The 17,091-nt window shown below is 33.3% G+C and overlaps 2 protein-coding genes across 4 annotated transcripts in view; one reads left to right on the top strand and one right to left on the bottom strand.

Moving 5' to 3' along the window:
* LOC127701844 (uncharacterized) overlaps positions 1-9,038 on the top strand; it is a 347,060-nt gene extending 338,022 nt beyond the window's left edge. Inside the window, exon 2 of the transcript XR_007982229.1 lies at positions 8,959-9,038. The gene's annotated coding sequence lies outside the window, so the exon portion shown is untranslated. The remainder of the gene's footprint in view (positions 1-8,958) is intronic.
* LOC127701833 (uncharacterized) overlaps positions 1-17,091 on the bottom strand; it is a 158,249-nt gene that overhangs the window by 28,685 nt on the left and 112,473 nt on the right. The window contains exon 1 of one of the 3 annotated variants that reach the window (XM_052205801.1): positions 2,102-2,143. The exons of 1 other annotated variant lie outside the window; for it this stretch is intronic. The gene's annotated coding sequence lies outside the window, so the exon portion shown is untranslated. Of the gene's footprint in view, positions 1-2,094; positions 2,144-17,091 lie in introns of those variants that run through there. One more of the 3 variants, XM_052205804.1, reaches the window with a different exon arrangement.

Below are 17,091 nucleotides of genomic sequence, written 5' to 3'. Positions count from 1 at the left end.
AAAAAAATAATTTTTGTTTGTCTACCCACTTCTATTTGGGAGTGCTAATCACAGTCTCATGTGAGACAGATAGCCTTGTTAGTGCAAATTGCAAAATAAATATATACATGTATACATCCACCCGTAATCATAAATCAGCTAATGACGAATAAACTTCAATTCTTCCAAGTGAACTATTGAAACATGTACATGTATTGCAGTTTTTGGTTTGGTTTTATAATGGTTCCAGATTCACACAAATTAATATCTGCAAACTGAAAAGTTACCATGTCACACACTGGACATTCTTATTTTATTGCCAAAGTTATAAATTTATGTACACAGAGTAAGTTTTTCTGCCTTCTTTTACTTCAACATGTTTAAGGTACCCTTATTCTTTAGAGTTTGGGTTTATTTATGGTTATGATTAGGTAAGAGGATGTTCTAGGTTACGGTTAGGGATAAGTACTGGTAAGGTTAAGCTTTATAGGGGTTGGAAGAAAAAGAAGCCATAATTACACAAGACATGTAAAAATTGTTTTTTATTAATCTGATGGTTTAAGTCACATAACTTTGGAATGACCATGATGACCATGACAAATGGGAAAATTTTCATTGACATTATCCAACAGTCTCTTACTTTCACCAATTCCAACTATTATGTAAAGTTTCCACTACCGGTAAATCAATCCATGCTATAAACATGATAAAGAATAATCAAGTTATGGTAAATCATGAGAAAAATGTACTTAAATCTGACAGTTAAAGTTCTGTACATCTAGAAAGACAAATTAGAAAAGTAACTCTGGAACTACATAACTTAAAGTTTTCAAAATTAAAAGGGAACTTTCTTCTGTCAATTCAATGTTGGGTTTAAAATTTCATGTGAATTGGTTCAAGCAAATTTGAGTTATCCTACAAAGTCAATGAAAGGTTGATGAATGAATGGACAGACTACGGTATATCATAATAGTCCTGTCCACGATCGGTGTATATAAAGGTTTTACCAAAGACGCCATCAACACAAATGACCTATTAGATCCAGAAGAAGCATAAATATTGAAATGGTTCAACCGTTGATTTGGGTCATACTACTAATGAACTGAAAAACCGTCAACAATATAGTGGCCAATAAAACCCTTTCCAATTTTCTTTCCTTTCATGTTTTTTTTCTAAACACATTATGAAGACCATACCATTCCCAGCAAATTTTTATATCTGATTACCAAGGAGTAACCTTTGAGAATTCACCAGGTAACGCCTGCTTCATATAAATTATATTTGTCTGCTAAGCCTCATATTTAATTGCTGTTGAGCAAATTAAAAATAGTCCCATTTCTGCATTAGGCCAAAACAAATATATGTCTGTTTAAGGTTACATCTTTAAAAATAATAGGGTAGGTAGGTTGGTATTTCCATTTTATTCTATTTTTTCATATTATTCTTTACAACATGATTATGAATCATGCTGTCGTGTTGCTGTGATCTGAGTTGTCCATGGGGCGAGTTTACCCGTATTTTCAATGATTGGATCACTTCCCTTTGTTATTGATTGGAAAAAAAATGGCGGCAAAATGTTATTTCAACACACGAGTCATGAATTTCCTTAAAAACAGTTGTCATATTCATGTTTGTGAACATTAGGATGTATCAGGAAATTGATTTCATTTATTGGCAGCTATAACTTCGCTTTAGACACGAGTTCAATTAATTTTTCACTTTACTGAATTAAAATGACTTAGGGTCGGCACTCAAAAACAGGGTCGGTCAGGTAACCGTAATCAGACATATTGTTTTTTGTCCTTTATATTTATAATTATCAAAAATTACCTCACATGCAACAAATGTCAAAAACACATGATTTTAAATAGTCTATTTCGAGTTATGAACAAGTTTTAATGGAGACTATAGGTTACATATATACCGTATATATTAGCCCTGTGGGAGTTTTTTGCACAAGATCCCTTGTCATGCAGGTCGTCAGACCCATATAGGAACGTAATTATGGAGTTCAAAACAATTTGACATAAAGACAAAACCATCGTCATATATATTTATACAACTCAATAATAATTGCTTTTTGTAGGAAAATGGGGAAATGATAGAAAATATTACTATTCACTTTTTGGATTCAGCAAAGTTTGTACCGGAAGTTGAATTTCTATCTTAAAGTGTAAAATTAGAGAATTTACATCTAAACCAAATCAAGGATTTGTATAGTGTCACTATACAAATCCTTGACCAAATTGAACCCAGAAAAACATCTACATTCAAAGGACTTCTATTCATAAACTACGGTAAAACGAATATTTCGTCTATATAATTTGGCTTCATAAAGAGTTTTTTTCTATTTTTCCCATTGCATCAAAACTTGAAAATAATCACCTTCTTCTTATTCTTCTTTTCTGTAACTTCCTCCTACTAATGAGGAGCACATCCAATAAGGATTTAAAAACCGGTCTCACTAATTAGCGACAAGAAGCGACAAGAAGAATAATTTAGTGACAAGAAGCGACAAGAACACTATTTAGCGACAAGAAAACAAATTTAGCGACAAGAAATTTAATATTCTATCAATAAATATAAATTTATAAAAAAAATCAATGTCTATAGTAGTAAAGCATCACACATATCTAATTGTTACATTTATTTGTGATATGTATTACAGCAAATATTATGTTTTCCCTGTCATATATTATGATATCAATTTTTACTTGTGTTTTAAAACATAACTTTTTAACACTCTCTTTGTCTAATATATAATAAACTGCGTGCATGCAAAATGCACTAATTGTGCATCATTGTCCAGAAAAAACAGACAAAATTTGTGAGAAACAATGAACCAAGGATAATCCTGTATAGTAAGATTTACATAACAAATCCTTGAATGAACTGAAATCACTGAAATCAAACAAGAGGAAAACTTAATTAAACGTAAATATGTTACATCATTTTATTTTGTGTATTGTCTCATTAAACGATATTTATCATGTTTATGCATAATTGAAGATTAAAGGTAATTAAAGATCATTAAAGACAATGTTGAGTTTTCAACAGGTGTTCACTATTTACAATGCTTGTATAGTCTGACGCGTGTACAAAGATAAAGGTGATAATTGGATGTCATTGTAGCAATTTAAACAAAAAACACGCGTATCGCTTTTCTCATTTGATTTTTGTTCTAAACATATTTTTTTTTCTCCAAAAAGGACAAATGGATTAGACACATTTTTTTTAACATAATTACGTCTTCTCATTTGATGTTTCACATTGTGTGTACTGTTATCTTCAATCTTTTAATCGGAGTTTGGTATAATTTTGGTGATTTTACTTTTTCAAAAAATGACTTTGCTTAAAACAGTACATACATTATCCTAAATATATTTCGTTATATTTAATAGAAACTAGACAATCCCTTTCTTCTTTACAAATGTTTAATTTCTTCATCTATCAATATAATAAAAATAATGAAAATCACGTTATTACTGCCGGTATATATATAAAAAAAATGTCAATGCATATATTTTTAATATATTTATTTGGAATAAGTTAGTTTAATAATAATTATTTTAAGTTTTCTTGTCGCTAAATAGTCTTCTAGTCACTTCTTATCGCTTGTTGACGCTTCTTGTCGCTTCTTTGCGCTTCTTGACGCTTCTTGTCGCTAATTAGTGAGACCCTTTAAAAACAGTTATGGCGTATACCATGTATACACGGACACAATAATGTTAATCATCAATGAGGCTTGTATCACACGGGTAGAAATTGGCGATGAAATCCATTTAAGAATATTTCAATTTGAAATGCACATATCATACTAAAAGTTTTCATCTTCCATAACGCATCTATTTACATGATAAAATGTAAAAATTTCCGATTGGAATTTAAAAAAAAAAATATCCTTGATGACTATTTAGTCAACACAACATAGCAAGACCAGTTTAAAATTATGCTACTTCTAATGTCAATCAGACAAGCAAGCACTGCAAGCCACATACTTAATTTATCCGTTTCAGTTTCTTCTTCTTCTGACTAAGTGTAGGATTCATTTTGAGTATATTCACACTGACGCATACCGTATGGTACCATAGCAGTACAGCTCCCCTCTATATACAGTTAAAAAATGTGTATTTACAGTTAAAATCCAATAGTTACAATTTAGGAGATAGTGGAGGTAGCCAGTGCCTGTTTAAACCCATCGAGGGTTGGCAAACTGACCAGTGGCTGTGGCAGGTAGTTCCAAATTCTGATGGCACTCGGGAAGAAGGAATGTTGGTATACTAGGGTTCGACAGTGTGGTTCAGTGGAGATATCTGATGTTATGTCCTCTAGTGGAAACACCTGTTGGTATGAGGTATGGTTCTGTTGGGATGTCTACGAGATGGTTGACTATTTTGTATCTATAAGATGGTTTTTTCTTTGGCTCTTCTAGATTGTAGGGTTGGTGAGCATGGTACTAACACTGCTTGTTTGTTGATAGTCATTGGAAACGAATTTGGCCCCTCTAAGTTGTACCATTTCAAGTTGGTTGATGATCCGTTTTGTGTGGGGGTCCCATGCACTTGTGGCGTACTCTACAACGGTTGGTATGACGAAGGTGTTAAATGCTCGTTCTTTAGCTTTTGGTGGGCAATGTCCGATGTTTCTTCTTAGGAAATCCAGGGTGTTGTTTACCTTCTTAGTGACAGCATCAGTGTGGGTGTTCCAAGATAAGGTTTTCTATATGTTAAGGCCTAAATATTTTTGTTGAGTCAACATGAAGAAGGGTATGATCATGGATGAGGTAGTCATAATATAATGGATTGGGTTTCGCTTCTAAGTGACAGAGATAACTTCGCATTTGTCTGGGTTAAACTGCATCTGCCATTTTTGCTCCCAATGGATGAGGCAGTCAAGGTCTTTTTGTAGGAGTGATGCATCGTCAGTAGATCTGATCCTGCGGTACATGAGGCAGTCATCTGCGCAGAGTCTAGTCTGTGATTTTGCACAACTAGGCATGTCGTTGATGTAGGCGAGAAAAGAAGAGGCCCTAGGACAGTATCTTGCGGGACACCAGATGTGACAGGGTCTACTGAGGACGATTTACCTTCTAGAACGACTTTCTGGGTTCTATCCGACAGGAAGTCTTCAATCCATTTGAGAATACTTCCTCGGACACCATGATAGTGGTTGAGTTTTAGGAGAAGACGTTGGTGAGGAACCTTGTTAAATGCTTTGGAAAAGTCAAGAAAAGAGGGACGAAAGATACCAGAGGGACAGTCAAACTCATAGATCGAAAACAAACTGACAACGCCATGGCCAAAAATAAAAAGACAAACAGACAAATAATAGTACAGATGACACAACATAGAAAACTAAAGACTAAGCACCACGAACCCCACCAAAAACTGGGGGTGATCTCAGGTGCTCCGGAAGGGTAAGCAGATCCTGCTCCACATGTAGCACCCGTCGTGTTGTTTATGTTATTACAAATCCGGTAAATAGTCTAATTCGGTAGGTTACATTCGTGAAAAGGGAAGGGTATTGTAGTTACGACATAATTAAGGAACATATCCGATATAATCTGTGAAAAGTATCTCATCTATTTGTTCGCCAGCATCGAGGTCTTTAGCAAGGTCGTTGATAGTTAATGCGAGCTGTGTCTCACAGGATCTTCGTTTACGGAAGCCATGTTGTTCTTCAGCGAGGATGTTATAATGCTCTAAATGAGTAAGAATGCTACCATGGATAATGTGCTCGTTAATTTTGCAACAGATGGAAGTTAAGGAGATAGACCTATGGTTGGAAGCTTGGCTTCTGTCTCTCTTTTTGAATACAGGTGCGACTGTAGCTGTTTTCCAGTCAGATGGAATTTCGAGGCCTGGAATATGAGAGTTAGGACAGGCGCTATTTCGTTTGCGGTCTCTTTCAGGAAGCGTACTGGAATACTGTTGTTACAAATACTGATGTTATACAATCAAGCGTGCAACAGTCCAAGCACAGGGTGAAAATAAAGATTGTTAGGCTACGCAAAGGTGTAATAAAATTTCACTATCACTTATTTGTATTTAATGAGTTCAGACGTTTCACATGTAGATCATAACACATCTTTCGAGAAATAGTATCTATATTGTTCATTAGTTCTGAATCGTGTTGTAAATATTCGCCAGCAAGTTTCCTGCAGTCTGTAATTAATTGACAGATAATGTCTCTATTTCTAAATTTTTCATTCCACTGTTCATTTCCAATTTTAAGGACGATTTGCTGTTTTATTGAACCATAGTGATTTTTACGAATTCCTTCAAAAGCTAGACATCTGGTAATAAAATGTATCAAATTTTCATCTTCAATAAAACAAATACTAGTAGGGCAAGTTGCGTCTACATTGTCGATACCGAATTTTGCTTTATTTGATTGTAACATATAGGTTCCAGTAAGAATTCTTGCCTTGACAATAGCTCGTTTCGTTTCACCTGGAATATTTAGAGCTAAGTTCCAAACTGGGTGAGTTTCACCAATTTTAATTGAGTTTGTATCTAAAACGATTTGATGTTGATTTTTGAGCTATTGCAGTCCTAAATTTATCGTTCCAAAATTCTGAGATTGCAGATCTTACTGTATGCTTCCAGCTAAATTTTGAAGGTGTATTCTCCCAGAGTTCTTCTATTGTTGGCAGATTATATTGCTGTAAAACAGATTCGGTTCTTTCTAAAAATGTACATTGATTTATTTGGAGACGGTACTGCCGTAGTAGAATTTCTTTCAAATTTTGATTTTCCGAAACTAAAATAGAGTGGAGAAGGCTCATTTGTCGTTTATGGAGCTCAGCTTCAAGCGGAAGAGCTAGTAGATCCCTATTGAGGCTGTCCTAGTTGGCGATGATTGAATGTTTCTAAGAAAGGTTAGGTGGAAGTCACTCATCAGCGCTTTAAGTTGTGTCAAATTCAAAGGTAACACCTCTAAACTGTATAGGAGACGTGGCAAAATATATATTTTGTATATATTAAAGGAAATGCGGGGTTTAACCCATTAGTGCCATGCACCCCAGTTTTCATTAATGAGTACGATGTTCTTCTTGTAAGGCTTATTCTCTCTATAATATATAACATGTTTTCATTTTTTGAAGATCTAGTTATTCCTAAATGAGTGGCTCGGTCAGATGTTGTTAAATTCCTTTCTCCTAATTCCCATGCTGATAAAGACCGCTTGTTTTTATTTGATGAAGTTATGGTCTGTTTTAATAATACAATTTTTGTTGGATGAATTGTGTATTGATGTTCATTTGAATAGTTGTTGACAGCGTTAAGCATTACTTGCATGTCTTCATCTGAGTTGGACAGTAAGAGAATGTCGTCAGGGCAAGTCGGGCAACCAGAAAAAAATGTTGCAATGTGGAGCCCTACGTTTGATTCTCCCAGTTGAATCAGCAGATCTTCGATATAGATCTTATAGAAGTGAGTGGAGAGAATACCACCCTGACGGACTCCTTGATTAATCGGAAAACTAGTGCTGTATCTTCCTTTCCAGTTAATTCTTGAAGTAAGATCATGGTACATTTCATAGATGGTCTCCCAAATGTCCAGTGAAATATCTCTTAGAAATAGCTTGTCAAGGAGTATGTCATGATTGACAACATCAAATGCCTTTCTTGTATCAAGGGTAGCCAAATATAGAATTTCTTTCATTTGTTTTGAGTTCATTTGTGCCTCTGATAACAGAAGAGCTGCCATGGATGGAGATAAACCTCGTGTAAAGCCAAATTGTTGAGATGATTGATTTTTCAGTTTTTCTATAATTTTATTTAGTAGAGAGTGTTCAAAAGTTTTTCCTAATATTGAGGAGACAGTTATACCTCTATAGCTGTCAAGAAGACTACAATCTTTTCCCTTTTTACAGACAGGGGTAATAATGCCAGATTTAAAGTGTTCAGGTGTCCCTCTTTCTTTGATAACTCGATCGAAAATAAGTTTCAATATAGGCGTAACTTCTGTACCTGCCAATTTCAGATGTTCCGCAAATAGCCAATATTCGTCACCAGCTTTACCACTACTTAAATTTTGAATAGCCGTTAGAATTTCGTTTTCTGTGAATTCAATACTACTTTCTTTAGATTCTTGTTTAATTTTATATTGACTTGTATTTCTTCTGTCCCATTCAATTTTGTATTAAACTGTTGACTGATTCTTGGACTGATTTTTTACCGTTGTTATTTTGGCAGCTAAATTGCACAGTACTGGTACATGTGTTGACATGTTTGAATAGGACATATCCATGATAGTTATTTTATCGATTATGTCCTCATTTTTGGCTAGGATGTAGTCAATCTGAGATGTTGCTTTGCCATTATGGTGGAAAAAAGTGTCTTTTAGCGAATTAGTTTTGTTTATCCAATTTTGATTAATTGTAATGTCTGTAGAATTTTGTCATGAGAATTTGAACGTGAGGATTTTAATGTCCCATAAATAAATCACCGCAGAGAACTGTTGTTAAATCCGAGTATTTTTCTTGAATATGGGTGATGATGTCTAAAAATTCTCTGTATTTAATCTCAGATTTAGAATTAGTTGTAGGCATATAAGTGTTGATAAGGCAGATATTTTGATTATTGAGTTCGATCTTGATTGCCATAATTCTGGTATTTCCATCTGGATTTTTTTAAAATAATTTATTCATTGTATGCGGCCACATAATTGCAGTTCCAGCCTGTCCCCGTGGAGACTTAAAGTTGAGAATAGGATCATCGTCGTCTTTGGAACGAATGAATACGGTATGCAGAGGAAAGTGTTTTTGAAAAAAGTCCTTTTCGAAACCCCAAAGCCAGTGTTCTTGTAAGCAGATAATTAAAATGAACGATCTTTTGCCAATTCTTTTAGGTAGTTGATGTTTGTTTTCGCTCCCTCCACATTAAAAGTCAGTAGTCACCACTTCAATGTAAATGACAAAGTACAAAATTTAGGTCAATGTAACAGTAAGTTCAAGGTTAAAAGCAGTCTGTTGCAGAATGGCTGGAATCAAACGTCCTCTTTTAACCTCAGAAACTGCATGGCAAAATCTACAAAAATAGTATGATGAAAATGGATCAAAAAATAACATGCCAGACTTGTTTGCCAAGGATCCAGCCAGATTTGAGAAATTAAGGTTTTTATTAGTCACAAAACACATCCTGCATGGTTAACAATAACATGTTGACATCAGCTTGAGTTGCATATTATTTTCTCCAAATATCTGTCTGACTTCAATCATTAAGTTGTTGTGTAGGACGTTATTTGAATAGCCCTTATAGAACTGAAATGTTTGCCGCAAATTTGCTTTTTTCTGCAAGCTAGCGGCAAGTTTGCAGAAACATCAATGTTTGCAGTAAGATTGCAAGAGAGTTAAGATAATAAAGAATGTTTGCCGCAAGATTGCAGAAATCTTTGACCATTCTATATGTTTGCCACAAGATTGCAGAAAACTTTGACTATTCTATATGTTTGTCAGAACATTGCAAGAATTACACAATACTTACTGGGCATGCCTAAGTTGCCATTTCCTGGAAGCTAACAATTTTAAATTGTGGGCTAGGTCATGTTGATTGTGTTTGAGAAATGTTTCATGAGAGATCAAGGAGGCATTTTGGTTCAATAATATGGGAAATTCAATACGTAATTTTGTAGGTACAAATTATTCATAGAACTGTTGATTTAATAAAATAATTAATGTCACCGTCATACATAATTAAGTTAAAAACTATATGTTTGAAATACTCTAGCTATTATATATATATATATAAGTTTGGATTTTGTAACTGATTAAAATTTTAATGTATACTGTTTAATAAAGTTCATTTCAATTCTGTAATGCAATTATTACCTAACTTTATATGGCAAGCCGTTGTGGAATTTATTCCCTATTTATTAATATTAAAAAATCATTTATTAATATTAAATATTATTTTTTGATATTAATAAATCGATTTTTTAATATTAATAAATATGTAATTTTTAATATTAATAAATGGGTTTTATTTATTAATATTAAATATTCAATTTTTAATATTAAATATTCGATTTATTAATATTAAAAAATAATTTGTAATATTAAAAAATAGATCCTATTTATTAATATTAAAAAATCATTTTTTGATATTAATAAATCATTTTTTAATATTAAAAATTCATTTTCTAATATTAATAAATGGTCTTATTTTTTAATATCAAAAAATGAATATTTAATATTAAATATTCAGCTTGATTTTTTAATATTAAAAAATCATTTTCTAATATTAATAAATACGCCACCTATATGTAAGAGTTATTTGAGCGCTTTTATATACGATGATCATACGTTGCTGCAAGCATGTAGCTGCATGAACTAGATCAGTGGAAAATATGAATAACAAAAATATCTACGAAACACCGGCTTTTATCCTGCTATCAACTAATTGTTGCATAAATAACAAGTTCAAAAATAAAGTTTTGTTTATTTTTACTTGTACAAATAAAGCCTGTTGTACTCCACCTCCATATTGAGCAAACGATAATGAGAATATTTCTGTTTCTGCCGTGACAGTTCAATTTCAATCAACTGAATTCGCGGTCAGCGGTTAAAATTATGTAAATTTCTTTACAAAATGTAAAAATTCAGACTTGGATTTAAAAACTAACCATTAAAGCGTCAGTTATAAATTGCAGGATATAAACAATAAATGTACATTGTCGGAAATACTAAATGTATGTGTACCTGCTACTAAGAAAGAAGAGAAAACCTGGAAAAGAGTTGCTTTTCGTTGTTTCTAAATCTTGAACAAAATAAGTTTGATTTTAACAGGTAAATGTAATTACAGGTGACCAGATTATCAAAGCTTTACCTGTTATATTCATGATATTGTTAATATTTGACATACGTTTAATTTCAATAACAACTACCCCCAATAAATGGCAAGCTGACATAACAGGAAAAAAGTAATAAAAGTTATTTTTATGACTATTCATAACAATAAATTAATTCATACACGAAAACGAAATTTTGAAAGATTTATATTCTTACGGTTGCTGTTTTTTTTTTTTATCTTTTTCTCTAATCTTTTATTCTAATAATCACTTTTTACATTGACTTGCATATTTTAACACACGACAAAATCATAATCCAGTGATAAGAAAACTGTTTTTTGATTAAATTTAAGAAAGGACTTATCTTTTTAGACAATCAGTTGGGTTTTTTTATTACTGAAATCTATAAAACATATTTTTTTTATAATATTTTATGAAAATACAAGTTAAAAACATTACTAAAGATAAACATATTAATAAAAAGCTGCCCATTTAATAGAAAAACATGGTAATAAAAAAAAGGTCCCAGAAAATAAGCCTTCTACAATAATTATTGTATATTACCTCTATGTGGTTAGGTGACGTCCCATAATTAATTTAGAGCTCTTCAAACTAGACGAAGAACATTAAGAAAAGAAAGTTCAGTGAAAATGGACTTCACACTATAAACTCCAAAACATGAATAAAGACTAACAGAGGCTCCTGACTTGGGACAGGAGCAAAAATGCGGCGGGGTTAAACATATATTGTGAGATCTCAATCTAGCCAATGTAGAATAAAGAATACGATATATGCAAAATATACAAGTGTTCTAAGTCTAGACCACACAAGCGGCGACCAAAGACACCGGTCATCGTTAATTGATGTAAAAAAGGGAGAAATAGAAACCATTTCATCCAAAAGGTATAAAATAAGAGAGTTTATCATGAATACATTTTTCAAGGCCATACATTTCACGGCATGATGATACCCTTTTATTACAGTTACTTATCGGGATTATCTAGACGGCAACAGGTATATTTTCATTTTCATCAAACAGCCCAACGAAACATATTCCCAAAAGACAGCTGTACAGTCCTTTTTTACTGCACCTTTTTTATTGCACCATGTGCACTTTTTGTTCCTCATAGCAATTTAAGATTCGTATAAAGTAAGAACATTTCTGTAGATGCTTTGTTTTTGTCCAAAATAAAATTTGATAAAGCAAAGCATATATTGACATTTCTGAAATAGAGATTTAAAAAAATATTATTTCCTTACAAAAAAAATGATTATAAGGTCCTTTGTGGTCCTATGTGCTACATTGTGCTTTTTTTGTGCTCAAAGGAGGTCCTTTGTGGTGTTTAAGAGACAACAAAAAACATGCTGTCATAGTGAATTGGAATGTAGAAAAATAAGTCTCAGAAAAAATAACTGTAAGATATTTTTTAATAAATTTGGTTTATAATTTTTAAATGTATAAATGATTTGGTCCATAATAGAGGTCATGCATAACTCTACCTCTACCTCTATAACATGGCCCATGTGGTGAATCACTTACTTTGGCCAGCAGGTGATAGTTCATGTGGTCTTTGTGTCAAACCAGACACCTCTTTTCAAAACTTTTACAGGTCTAGTGCTATAGGTAATTTTAGAGACCATGCCTACCTCTACTTCTGGTAACCGTGGGCCACATGGAAAATATCTTAGTTTGGCCAGTGGGGAATAGGAAAGTTGGCATATTTGACATACCAGGATACCCAAACTCCCATTCTTTGCTGACACACGCGTATGGGTCTAAACTTTAATTGCTTTCAGACATGCCAACCTCTACCTCTATTCCCATGGCCCACGTAGAAAATCTCTTAGTTTGGTCAGCAGGCAATATAAAAGTTGGACTATGTAACATTCCGGGTCACAATTAACCTTTGCTGACAAACTCGTACAGTTGTAGGGTTTTAAATGCTATATTCCATTTTAGAGACCATTACCATTTTCTAGTACCATGGCCCCAATGGAGAATCTCTTAGTTTTCCCAGCGGGCAATAGTAGAGATAAAACAAGAATATGTCCATAGTACACGGATGCCCAACTCGCACTATCATTTCTATGTTCAGTGGACCGTGAAATTGGTGTAAAATCTCTAATTTGGCATTAAAATTATAGATCATATCATAGGGAACATGTGTACTGAGTTTCAAGTTGATTGGACTTCACCTTCATCAAAAACTACCTTCACCAAAAACTTTAACCTGAAGCGGAACGGACGAACGGACGGACAAACGGACGGACAAACGGACGAACGGACGCACAGACCAGAAAACATAATGCCCCTCTACTATCGTAGGTGGGGCATAAAAATAAATTGAGGATGGAAATGGGGGAAATGTCAAAGAGACAACAGCCCGACCATAGAGGAGAAAACAGCCGAAGGCCACCAATGGGTCTTCAACACAGCGAGAAAATCCCCCTTCAGCTATGTGCCATACAAGAATACGCCAATCCCCTTCTCTTTCCTGACACACTCCTAAGGGTATAAGTGCTATGGAACATTTTAGAGTCCATACCTACCTTTATTTCTGGTACCTGCTATAACTATAGGACATTCAACAAGTACCTGCCATGACTATATGATATTCAACAAGTACCTGCTATAACTTTAGGACATTCAATAAATACCTGCTATAACTATAGGACATTCAACAAGTACCTGCTATGACTATAAGACATTCAACAGGTACCTGCTATAGCAATATGATATCCAACAAGTACCTGCTATAACTATAGGACATTCAACAAGTACCTGCCATGACTATATGATATTCAACAAGTACCCGCTATAACTTTAGGACATTCAATAAGTACCTGCTATAACTATAGGACATTCAACAAGTACCTGCTATGACTATAAGACATTCAACAAGTACCTGCTATATATATATAGGATATTCAACACTTAACTCCTAAATATATAGGCTATTCAACAACTACCTACTACACCAATATGATTTTCAACAAGTACTTGCTATAAATATAGGACATTCAACAAGAACCTGTTATAACTATAGGACATTCAACAAGTTCATACTATAAAAAAGCACATTCAACAAGTACCAACTATATCTGTAGGACATTCAATAAGAACCTAGTATACCGATAGGATATTCAACAAGTACCTGCTTAAGCTATAAGACATTCAACAAGAACCTACTATACCAATAGGATTTTCGACATGTACTTGATTTAAATATAGGACATTCAACAAGTACTTGTTATAACTAAATGACATTCAACATCTTCATACTATAAAAAAGCAAATTCAAGACGTAACTGCTATACGTCTAGGACATTCAACAAGAGCCTACTATACCGATAGGATATTCAAAAAGTACCTGCTATACATAAAGGCAATTCATCGATTACCTGCTATAACTTTAGAACATTCAACAAGTAACTGCTATAACTATAGGACATTCAACAAGTACCTGCTATAACTATAGGACATTCAAAAAGTACCGTCTATGACTATAAGACATTCAACAAGTACCTGCTATATCTATAGGATATTCAACAAGTACCTTCTACAACTATAGGACATTAAACATGAACCTTCTATACCAATAGGATATTCATCAATTACCTATTATAGCTATAGAACATTCAACAAGTACCTGCTTTATCTGTAGGACATTCAACAAGAACCTACAATACCAATAGGATATTCAACAAATACCTGTTATTACTATAGGACATTCAACAAATACCTGATATAACTATAGGACATTCAACAAGTACCAACTATATCAGTAGGACATTCAATAAGAACCTAGTATACCGATAGGATATTCAACAAGTACCTGCTATAGCTATAAGACATTCAACAAGTACCTGCTTTAACTATAGGACATTCAACAAGTACCTGCTATAACTATAGGACATTCAACAAGTACCTGCTATGACTATAATACAAGACATTCAACAAGTTCCTGCTATATCTATAATATATTCAACACGTAACTCCTAAATCTATAGGCCATTCAACAAGAACCTACTATACCAATATGATTTTCAACAAGAACTTGCTATAAATATAGGACATTCAACAAGTACCTTTTATAACTAAATGACATTAAACAAGTTCATACTATAGAAAAGCAAATTCAACCAGTAACTGCTATATGTCTAGGACATTCAACAAGAGCCTACTATACCGATAGGATATTCAAAAAGTACCTGCTATACATTAAGGAAATTCATCGAGTATCTGCTATAACTTTAGAACATTCAACAAGTAACTGCTATAACTATAGGACATTCAACAAGTACCTGCTATAACTATAGGACATTCAAAAAGTACCTGCTATGACTATAAGACATTCAACAAGTACCGGCTATATCTATAGGATATTCAACACGTAACTCCTAAATCTATAGGCCATTCAACAAGAACCTACTACACCAATAGGATTTTCGACAACTACTTGATTTAAATATAGGACATTCAACAAGTACTTGTTATAACTAAATGACATTCAACAACTTCATACTATAAAAAAGCAAATTCAAGACGTAACTGCTATATGTCTAGGACATTCAACAAGAGCCTACTATACCGATAGGATATTCAAAAAGTACCTGCTATAGATATAGGAAATTCATCGAGTACCTGCTATATCTATAGGAAATTCAACAAGTACCTGCTATAGCTATACTATAATCAACAGGTACCTGCTATACGTAAAGAACATTCATCAACTACCTAGTAATTATATTGGACATTCATCAACTACCGGCTAGAACTATGATATTCAACAAGTTCCTACTGTAACAAAAGGAAATTCAACACGTACCTGATATATATATAGGACATTCAATGAGTACCTACCTACTTTACCAATAGGATATTCAACAGGTACCTGCTAAAGCTATAGGATATTCAAAAGGTACCTGCTATAGCAATAGGACATTCAACGAGTACCTGTTATAACTATAGGACATTCAACCAGTACCTTCTACAACTATAGGATATTCAACAAGAACCTTCTATACCAATAGGATATTCATCAATTACCTATTATAGCTATAGAACATTCAACAAGTACCTGCTTTATCTGTAGGACATTCAACAAGAACCTACTATACCAATAGGATATTCAACAAATACCTGCTATAACTATAGGACATTCAACAAATACCTGATATAACTAGATGACAATCAACAAGTTCCTACAATTTTTACTGTAGAACATTCAACAAGAACATATTTTACCAATAGGACATTCAACAAGTACCTGCTTTAACTATAGGACATTCAACAAGTACCTGCTATAACTATAAGACATTCAACAAGTACCTGCTGTATCTATATGATATTCCACTAGAACATACTATACCAATAGAATATTCAATACTTACCTATTATAGCTATATAACATTCAACAAGTATTTGTTATATCTATAGGACATTCAACAAGTACCTGCTATACCAATAGGATATTCAACAAATACCTGCTATAACTATAGGACATTCAACAAATACCTGATATAACTAGATGACAATCAACAAGTTCCTACAATTTTTACTGTAGAACATTCAACAAGAACATATTTTACCAATAGGACATTCAACAAGTACCTGCTTTAACTATAGGACATTCAACAAGTACCTGCTATAACTATAAGACATTCAACAAGTACCTGCTGTATCTATATGATATTCCACTAGAACATACTATACCAATAGAATATTCAATACTTACCTATTATAGCTATATAACATTCAACAAGTATTTGTTATATCTATAGGACATTCAACAAGTACCTGCTATATTTATAGGATATTCAACTAGAACCTACTTTACCAATAGGATATTCAATAAGTACCTGCTATAACTATAGGACATTCAACAAATACCTGATATAACTATAGGACATTCAACAAGTACCTACTATATCTGTAGGACATTCAATAAGAACCTAGTATACCGATAGGATATTCAACAAGTACCTGCTATAGCTATAGGACATTCAACAAGTACCTGCTATAACTATAGGACATTCATCAAGGACCTGCTACAAATATTGGACAATAATGGAATACCTTCTTTTAATTGAGGACATTGAACAAGTACCTCATTTGACTATAAGACATTTAACAAGTACCTAGACTTTATATACACTGGTATAGGTGGTTATAATAGACCCCGCCATGAAAAATGAAACAACGTTACTTAGAAAACTAACGGCTTTTTACGAAATAAAATATCATGACAGACAGGAACCAACGACAACCACTGAACTACGGCTCATGACTTAGACAATGTACCGGAGTAAAACATTAAAC

This window comes from Mytilus californianus, unplaced genomic scaffold (assembly GCF_021869535.1).
Source record: "Mytilus californianus isolate M0D057914Y unplaced genomic scaffold, xbMytCali1.0.p SCAF_5, whole genome shotgun sequence".
NCBI classification, from domain to species: domain Eukaryota; kingdom Metazoa; phylum Mollusca; class Bivalvia; order Mytilida; family Mytilidae; genus Mytilus; species Mytilus californianus.
The sequence above is the reverse complement of the archived record's forward strand: the minus strand, read 5'-3'. Positions and strand labels throughout refer to the sequence as shown.